We start from the raw sequence: 8480 nt of genomic DNA, 5'->3' as shown, positions 1-8480 counted from the left end.
GGGTGAGGACGCCCTTTGAGGACCTCGTGGTGGGGACTAGACATGAAGACCACAGTGTGAGACCAGACTGAGTCCTGCACATGGACGACCACGCTAAGAACACCACACTGTGAGGACCACGCTGTGAGGGCCGGTTTGTGATGACCACACTCTAAGTACCGCACTGTGAGGACACTGGAGAGTTACAGCCAGATGAGCCTCCATGTGGGTGCTGGGAAACGAATTCAGATCCTCTGCAAGAGCAATCAGTGCTGTTAACCGCTGAGTCATCTCTCCTCCTCCTAGCAGGAGTGTTTTAACCCAGGGAACAATTCCCACAGTCACCTCCCTTTTCTAGATATCTATCTTCATTAATGCAAACTTAGGCCAGATGCTGCTCTGTGCCAGCTGAGCACAAGTTGCTGTCACCCTGAGCCAAGAGTCACCTGAGCTTTTCCCACAGCCCTGTCCTCCCTGTCCCCATTCCTTCTGTCCTTGACTGACCGATGCATTTTCTAACTAAATATGCACCTACACTGGACACTGTCTGTAAGACCCCAGCTGCGGTTGGAGCAGCACCAGGATACCCCGTTGGCGGAGGGAAGCAGAGAACACAGTTCCAACAGGACCTGATCCAATGAGACACTGCAGATCCTTCTTTCTGCTGATCCCACTGTTCCATCCAGAAAGATCAGGGAAATGAGAAACTCAGGAGACAGCCCTGGAAGGAGGGAGGGAGCTCAGGGGTCTGACATTCATCTCCTCCATCCACAGTCTTCCAGGTGCAGGGCCTTGTTGAGTCTGGTGGGGACAACGACAGGAAAACCACCTCCGATTGCTGTCACACTCGGGGACCCAAAGGACAGTGAGAGCAGCAGCATCTGCACATCATCCTGTGACCACACACTGTCCGCATGTGGTCCTACTAAGTGACAAGGACAAAAGAGCCCAGGAGGTGACAGAGCTGAGGAGCAACCACGTCAAAGTCCACAATGGACTGAGCTCTGGCTGGGCACAGCCCTGTCCACACTGGGCTCCCACAGCCTCCTCCTGTCCCTCTGACACACGGGATAGCAAACACTCCAGAAGGTTCTCAAAGCTGTGCTTTATTTCTTCACTCTTTCAGATCAAGGATTTGAACATCAAGTTCATGTTCAGATTCTTACTTTCAGTGGGAAGTGAGACACTGCAGCTCAGTGCAGCATGGAGCTGACATAGATGGAGACGTCCCCGCCCCCCTGTGCTGGAACAGGAAGGCTGGCTGTGGAAGGGAACACAGGACAGAGCAGGGACAGGGGTCCTGCTGGGCAGGGCTGGTCTGGTCTCCCCAGGTCTTCACACTGCACACAGGAGAAAGCAGACATCTTCAGACACTGCTGCCAAAGAGAATCCAGGGTTCTTCAAGTCAGAGGGAGAGACTTGAACACATCTCCTGTCCCTCAGTCCCACAGGGCAGCTGTCTCAAGCTTAAGAACAAGAGTCATGAACAGTCATCATAAAGACAACACCACCAACACCCACCACTCACTCAAATGTCCGAATTCTGAGAGTCCCTGTGACCCAGTCTTGTCCCCTTTGAGGACTCCCAACCCAGGCCCTCAGGTGTCACCTTCACAAGCCTCCAGAGACAAATCAGAGCTCCGGGCACTGTCGCTTCCGGCAGAGAAAAAAATAAGACACACTCAGAGCCAGAGAAGATGTGGTGGAGGAGGAATTATGGGCTGGCTGACTCCCCATGGGCTCCATCTCTACCCGAAGGGCTTCAGGGATCCTCCCTCTCCCCACACTGACCTGGAGCCTGAGCATAGCTCCCTCCTTTTCCCCCTGTGAGAAGAAAAACTATGAAAGCAGGAAAGTCCTGGACCCCTGGAAGTTTCCAGAACTGGGACTGTAGAATCAGGGATTTGTCAGGAGGACAGGAGATGCAGGGACTGAAGAAATGCCCTCCTGGGGGTCTGTCCTCACAGGGACCTTCCCCTCTGACCTCTGAGAATCAGGTGGTCCCCATGTCCACAGTCCTCAGGGTGATGACTCTGCCCCTCACTTTCCATGTGCTTTACAGAGCAGTGTCAGCACACAGACCAGTCAGGAAAGTTTGTGTGTGGGTAGGGCTTCCCATGAATGAGGGAGAGACACTTCTAGAAGAAGAGAGAAAACCCAGACCCTGCCCCTCCCCACCTGTGTTCCTTCTCTTCCTCCTCACAACAGCCACCACAGCTCCTATGATCACAGCTATAAGGAGAACCAGGCCAGACACAATTGCCAAGATGGGGATGGTGGGTTGAGGAGGCTCTGGGAAGGGAGAGGAAGGGAAGTGAGGCCTGACCCCAGCTCTCAGCCCTGACCCTGCTCAGGGGCTCCAGAAGGCTCCTGCTTTCCCTGACAGCAGGCTCTGTGCCCACACCCTCCTTACCCCATCTCAGGGTGAGGGGCTCAGCCCCTCATGCTGCACATGGCATGTGTATCTCTGCTTCTCTTCAGAAGGCACCACCGCAGCTGCCCACTTCTGGAAGTTTCCATCCCCTGCAGGCCTGGTCTCCACAAGCTCCATGTCCTGGGTCAGGTCCTCCCCATCCCTCTGCCAGGTCAGGGTGATGTCAGCAGGGTAGAAGCCCAGGGCCCAACACCTCAGGGTGATGTCCCCTTCATGTCTGGGATGATGGGTCCCTTTGGGGGATCTGAGAGAAACATGTGAAAATTCAGACATTTTGTATTCTTTTTGGGCACTCAGCAGTGCTCATATGACCATTGTGGGCACAGACTTGAGAACTGAGGTGGGGGAGCAGTACAAATTCCACACAGCAACCTAGACACAGGCATCTGGGATAATCCACTCCTTGGAAAGTTCTATAATAAGTAAGGGTCAGCCAGCCCAGGATGGGAAACTCTAGTTTCCCAGATGGAAAATGGACTTCTGGTCCTGACTGTGTGTGGCTGAAACTCGGCATCACTGGAGTCAGACCTCCAGACACTGGGTGTGCGCAGAGAACCCGGCCTGAGAGAGGCCATGTTTCACAGTGGGCTGCAGATGGAAGGGAACTGCTGCCTGGTTATTTCAGGATCTTCTGAACTGCCCTAGAGAAGGGTGAGCCCTGGAGTCACTCTCTGATGCTGGACCAGGAAACCCAGGAGCACAACCCCTCTGTTGTGTAGTAAATTCCTTCAAGATAAACCATTCCATTAAGGAAGGAAGGGCCTTAGGACAAGGATGATCTGAAGGGAGGTGACACATTCCACCCTGCAGGGAGCTGAATAAAACTCAGGAATATAAAGCTCATAATTTAATGAATTCCCCGAAATTGACCAGATTCACTAGGCTCCTCCCTCACCAATGTTCTATAAGGACCTGAGAGACCACAGACCAGCCAAGCTGCCTGGAGGAGACAATGGTCACAGAGGAGCTGAGGTGGCTGTTGTGAGGAAGAGGAAGAGGAAGAGGAGGAGGAGGAGGAGGAGGAGGAGGAGGAAGAAGAGGGAGGGGAGGAGGAACACAAGGAGGGGCAGGGTCTGGGTTTTCTCTCTTCTAGAAGTGACTCTCCCTCATTCATGGGAAGCCCCGCCCATACACAAACTTTCCTGACTGGGTCTGTGTGCTGACATTGCTCTGTAAAGTACATGGAAAGTGAGGGGCAGAGTCATCACCCTGAGGACTGTGGACACGGGGACCTGATTCTCAGAGGTCAGAGCGGAAGGTCCCTGTGAGGACAGACCCCCAGGAGGGCAGTTGTTCAGTCCCTGCACCCCATGTCCTCATGACTGTCCAGCTGCTACAAGTTGTGCAGTAACCCCCAGGTTTCCATCTTTAGTGAGCTCTCATCTAAGGTGGGACAGGCTTTAGTGAAGTAAATGTCTTTGATTTCTGCTCAGGCTAAGACACCCCTCAACCACATTTATAAGTAACCCCAATAAACTTGCTGGCTCACCAAATCAGACTCTGTGGTATATCCCTGGTCTGTTGTCAGGTCCCCATCTGGGGTAGGTAGACTTGTTCACATCTCCCAGGAATACTGTCACACAACACCCTCCGACCCCAAGAGAGAGGCACAATTCCAGCTGATCCCATTTTCCTCCCTTCTCAGAGACATGAGCCCCAGTCCGAAGCAGATGGAGGATTTTCCCGCGGCCCCTCTTACCTGCGCGCTGCAGAGTTTCCTTCCCGTTCTCCAGCTGTCTGAGGAGCCACTGCACACACTCTCCTTCCAGGTAGGCCCTGTGGTGCTCGGCCACACCAGCCTGCTCCCACTTGCGCCTGGAGATCTGAGCCGCCATGTCCGCCGCGGTCCACGAGCGCAGGTCCTCGTTCAGGGCGATGTAATCTTTGCCGTCGTAGGCGAACTGAATGTACCCGCGGAGGAGGCGTCCGTGGGAATACACGTCTCAGCCAGACATGGTCTGGAGAGTTTGAGAACCTGGCCCCGCCCCCGAGGTCAGCCCCGCCCACACGGCCCCGCCCACCCGAGGGTTCGGATCCCAATAGAAACCGAAACCCCCTCAAGTCCCGCGGCTCTTCCGGGTCGAGGGTCCCCGCGGGTCTCGCAGCCTCGGACCGAACCTCGGACCTGGGGACCCGGGGCGAATCGCGCCGTCCGTGGGGACGTAGGGGGTCGCGACCTCCGACCCGGGGTCACTCGGGGTCACTCACCGTCCTCGCTCTGGTTGTAGTAGCCGCGCAGGGTCCGCAGGTTCTCACACTAAGTCTGTGCCTGTGCCTTGTGGTTCCGCGTGTCCCGCTCCCAGTACTCCGGCCCCTCCTGCTCCATCCACGGCGCCCGCGGCTCCATCCTCGGATTCTCCGCGTCGCTGTCGAAGCGCACGAACTGCGTGTCGTCCACGTAGCCGACGGCGATGAACCGGGGCTCCCCGAGGCCGGGCCGGGACACGGACGTGTGGAAATACCGCATGGAGTGCGAGCCTGGGGGAAGATAGGGCTGAGGCCCCGGACAGGGGCGCGGGGCTCGGGTGGACACGGAGCGGGGCGGGGCCGCCCGGCTGGGCCGTTTCCCTCCCGACCCCGCACTCACCCCCGCGGGTCTGGGTCAGGGCCAGGGCGGCGGTGAGCAGCGGGAGGAGGGTGCGCGGCGCCATCGCTCCCATTCTGGAGACTCGGGTATGGTCTGAGTCGGGCGGGTCTGCGTGGACTTAGATTGCCAAGCCCTGATTGGTCAGGAATCTCATCTATGCAGAGTTTGTTCCTGTTTGAACAGCACTGAGCTTAGACTCACCCAGCCCCTTTGTGCTCTTTCCAGATAATGCACCTGTGGCTCCGGGTGCTTGTATGTTAGTGATCCTCATTGCACAGCTGAGATCGTCAGTGTGGATCCAGGACATGGTCTCAGTCCAGGAGACCCCCTTCTCCACCAGGAAGAGAACGTTGTCCTGTGTGCACACGCTTCTGAGGTAAAGGTTAATTCATAAACCAGACACATTAAAGATGGACAGAAACTAATTATAAAGCAGAGTGACGACAGCAATATAGTCTAATGAAGTTATGTAGTGATCTCTCTCTCTCCCCCTCCCTCCCTCTCCTTCACTCACACTGTGATGCTATGAGATGACAGATGAGCTGATGAGATGAGGGACCTGAATGGTGCAGGCCTGTGGGACAGTGGATCTCATAACCTGGTTGGCTCTAACAGCCTCAGGCCTGTGCAGTGTGGACCCTGGACAGAGGACAGGTCTTGTGCCAGGTTGACAGACTGGTGGACAGAGCTTTCATCCTACTGCTCCATAATGTGGAAAATTTAAGTTTATGAATTTTTCTTTCTGGAATTTTCCTTGCTGTCTTCAGATCTCAGCCTCACACACTGAAACTAGAAGGTGAAGCAGGGAAAGTGGGGCCGTGTGCACAGAGACGCTCAGCCCTCCTTCTCCACTGGGAAGAGAGTGTTGTCCTGTGTGCACACTTCTGAGGTAAAGGTTAATTCATAAACCAGACACATTAAAGATGGACAGAAACTAATTATAAAGCAGAGTGACGACAGCAATATAGTCTAATGAAGTTATGTAGTGATCTCTCTCTCTCCCCCTCCCTCCCTCTCCTTCACTCACACTGTGATGCTATGAGATGACAGATGAGCTGATGAGATGAGGGACATGAGTGGTACAGGCTGTGGGACAGTTGATCTGATAACCTGGTTGACTCTAAGAACCTCAGGCCTGTGCAGTCTGTGCAGTGTGGACCCTGGACAGAGGACAGGTCTTGTGCCAGGTTGACAGACTGGTGGACAGAGCTTTCATCCTACTGCTCCATAATGTGGAAAATTTAAGTTTATGAATTTTTCTTTCTGGAATTTTCCTTGCTGTCTTCAGATCTCAGCCTCACACACTGAAACTAGAAGGTGAAGCAGGGAAAGTGGGGCCGTGTGCACAGAGACGCTCAGGGCAGAACTTGTCAGTGTTTCCAGCAAGCCTGAGAAACTCTAGTCCCTTCAGTTTCCTGGTGTCACAGCCGCCCTGCCGCCCCCACCAGACCTCAGGCTTTGCTGGGGCCATGAAGGATTCACAGTCAGAGCTCTGCATGCTGTACTGGGAAACTTCACAGAGTTACTGTGTGTCCTGACTCACATGAGGAGGCGGTTGGTTTCTAGGAGCTCCACAGAATGTGCTGATATGAACTGCAGAGGATGCACGAGGCTCTGCGGATGTGCCTTTTAAAACACAGAATGGGCTGGAGAGAAGGCTCTGAGGCTGAGAGCTCTTGTCGCTCTTGCAGAGGACCTGAATTTGGTTCCCAGCGCCCACATCTGGCAGTTCATAGCTCCCTGTAGATCCAGCTCCAAGAGATCCAGTGCCCTCTTCTGGCCTCCATAGGTAACTCTAGTTATGAGCTGTACCCACACAGACACACATGTACACAGGGCAGCTAACAGCCCTCTGTACCTCAAGTTCCAAGGGATCTGATTCCCTCTTCTGACCACTTTTGACATTGCACGACACAGTGCACTTTTATACATGCAGGCAATACACTCTAACACATAAAATAAAAATAATAAATAAAATATTTTTAAGAACAAATCTTTTATAAAATCTATAAACCATATCCTGAAATCCAGGAATTCCAGCACATTAGAGCTCTTTATTTTGCTTCTGTTTTTCTCATCCTGCTCCCAAGTCTTCTCTGTCTTATAATGAAAATGGCACAATAGTTCCACCCTTTATGGAAGATGTGCTAGTTATCCAGTGCTGCGTAACAAACCAGCAAGCTCAGCAGCTGGAGAAACCGTTCATGACCTTCCCCAGTGTGACAGTCAGCACTCCAGGAGAGCTGTCCTGAGCGCTCCTGGAAACTCCTTTCATAATACAGTTCACATCAATGACTCAGCAGTGCTGAGAACAGGCAGTCACTGGATGGAACCACCCAGCACTTTAGTTCAGTCCCAATAATGACTTCAGGATGAGAGCTGTTTTAAAATCTACGAATACCAAAGTGGAGCTGGAGAGAAGGCTCAGTGGTTAGAACACTGGCTGCTCTTGCAGAGAGCCTGGGTTTGATTCCCAGCACCCACATGGTGGTTAACAACCACCTATAACTCCAGTTTCCATTGGAATCTGAAGCCCTCTTACCTCCACCAGCATTACACATGCAGTGCACTTACATACATGCAAGCAATACACTCATAAGTGAAGACAGTGGCTTGGCCAAAAACATGAAGATGCGCAGAGGAAGTAATTAATAAGAAATTTTTATTGAAGAACTTTTGGATAATATTCTGTGAAATTAAAAGAATAAAAGAGGGCCTGGAGAGATGGCTCAGTGGTTAGGAATACCAGCTAGTCTTGCAGAAGACCTGGGTTAGAATCCCAGCACCTACATGGTGGCTACAAACCATCCTTAACTCCAGTTACAGGGGAATCCGAAACCCTCTTCGGACCTCCTCGGCATTGCACAACACAGGTGCACTCACATACATACAGGCAATATACTCACATGCATATACATATAAAATAAAAATAATAAAATATTTTTTTAAAAAAAGAATATCAAAATGGTACTGGGGAGGCATAGACAGGTGGAGCTGTCCTGGTCTACCCAGTGAGGTCCAGGCCAGCCTGGATGTCCAGCAGCACGTGGATGGATGGTGAAGATGTGGCTCACACACCCAGGGGAATTTTATTCCACCCTAAATAATAATGGATTTGTGAAAGTTCCAGGAAAGTGGATGGAACTGGAAATATTATATCAAGTGACAGAACTCGGACTCTGAAAGACAAACACTACATGTTTTCTGTCATATATGTTCTTAGCTTCTCATTCTTATATATGCGAATTTATGTGGGATGGAGTGGACGTTGGAGGTCACGACACTAGAAAGGGGCCATGATGGGAAAAAGGATTTAAGGAAGGGGGGGAATAGACCACGTGGGACCTGCCAGTGGACAGAGGAATCCTGGGAGTAGAAGGGAAGAAGCAGAAAGGAGGGGTGGGGGATGGGAGAGGAGCGGGTGTGGGGAGCGTGAACCAAAATGAGGGGAAACCCAACATACAGCAATCAAACAGTTCT

General features: G+C 52.5%; 1 pseudogene; it reads right to left on the bottom strand.

Annotated features, from left to right (window-relative positions):
* Window positions 1–1065: 1065 nt before the first annotated feature.
* Window positions 1066–5109, bottom strand: LOC103752347 (annotated as a pseudogene).
* Between the last annotated feature and the right edge of the window lie 3371 nt (window positions 5110–8480).

The sequence above is a fragment of the Nannospalax galili genome, unplaced genomic scaffold, assembly GCF_000622305.1.
Source record: "Nannospalax galili isolate Female #2095 unplaced genomic scaffold, S.galili_v1.0 scaffold3052, whole genome shotgun sequence".
NCBI lineage: Eukaryota > Metazoa > Chordata > Mammalia > Rodentia > Spalacidae > Nannospalax > Nannospalax galili.
The sequence above is the reverse complement of the archived record's forward strand: the minus strand, read 5'-3'. Positions and strand labels throughout refer to the sequence as shown.